This window comes from Sinocyclocheilus rhinocerous, unplaced genomic scaffold (genome assembly GCF_001515625.1).
Source record: "Sinocyclocheilus rhinocerous isolate Xijiao unplaced genomic scaffold, SAMN03320098_v1.1 scaffold12221, whole genome shotgun sequence".
Classification (NCBI taxonomy): domain Eukaryota; kingdom Metazoa; phylum Chordata; class Actinopteri; order Cypriniformes; family Cyprinidae; genus Sinocyclocheilus; species Sinocyclocheilus rhinocerous.
Window position 1 is genome coordinate 1 of NW_015663068.1, and position 1,529 is coordinate 1,529.

Here is a 1,529-nt window from a genome sequence, read left to right on the forward strand (position 1 = left end):
GAGAAAGGAAAACTTGAAATTGCATCATATGACCCCTTTAAAACTGAATGCAATTTCCTTTGAATAAAGTAAAAATGGGAGCAAGATGACAGCTGAATGAACCTGAATTACTGCCCACCCAAAACTTACAAAAGCCAACGGAAATGACTGACAATTATGGTGAAGCATTTCTAAGATTTTTCTAAGGTTTTCTCACAGTAAATCACAGTCATTCAAAAATACTACTTAAAAATAAAATCTGTCAACAAGTATATTTCATATAAAAAATAAAGCTACAAAAACTATTCAATGTCATAATATGGTCCAATAATATCAAGCTGAGACGACCAAATTGTCAGATATAAACTTCATCTTGCTGGTTGGTGGGGACACGAGGAGCACAATGACATTTCTTTCTTTCAGACTCCCCCTTAATTAACTCTGCACACAGCAGAAGAACCTGTTGAAATCAAGATGTAACCCCTCACCTGAGAGGAAAATCACTGATGAGAAACCTCCAGAGCTTTTGCAATGAATAGGATGTTGTATTCTTTATCTTGGTAAAGACTGCAACAAAGTCATGCCGATCAAAATTAACATACTTAAAAAGAAAACGTTGTCAGATGAGACTATAATGAATAAGGAATAAAAATGACAGTAAATGGTTTAATGAGATGAATAAAGTCTGTCCACCACACTTTTTATTTAGGTATATGTATTGATATAGCTCATAAAACAACAACTGTATATGATAATTTATTCAAAGTAATTCTGTCCAGCCTATTCCTCCTATTAAGTGTTTTTTTTTTCTCAGAAACTCTTCAGGGGGAAAAGATAGGGCTGTGTATCACCAGCACGATACGATAGGCTACGTATCACGATGATACAGAGGCCACGATACGGGACTGCACTGAATTTCACCTCAGCAGAATTTCGTAAAACAGCTGTTTACTGCATACTATAGGGCCATTGCTAACTATTGGCAGAGCAGGCAGTTGACCTCTACATTATGAAGGGCATAACTGCACACAATATGTATTGGCATATGTTTCATGTTTACATTGTGCACTACCCACCAGGTACAATATTCTGATTGTTTGCATCTTGTTTTAAGCTCATAAATAATAATGTACTTGTTCTAATAAATTTATATTGTAATGTACTCATTCTAATATATTAAAATCATATTAACATTGCTGGAAGGTTATCATTGCACAAATCAACACACTCTCACTCTCTACGTTTACAAAATAAAAATAAAAATTAGAAGAGTTCTAAACTAATGCGGTCTTCACAGTATCTCACGCACACACGTTTAGTCATACAGATCATGCTGTGCGCGCGCGCATACAGACATTCTTTTAGCGCTCAGACAAACTTTTTAGCGCTGCCCCGCAATTTTATCAAAGTAGCTTAATCGCTGAAGAGCTACAACATCGTCGTTTCTAAAGCAATTAAAGCCACAGCTTCACTGTTAATAGAGAAAAAAGCAAAACGGTGGTAATTCATACATACACATCCTCTCTCTCTCTCTCTCTCTCTCTCTCTCT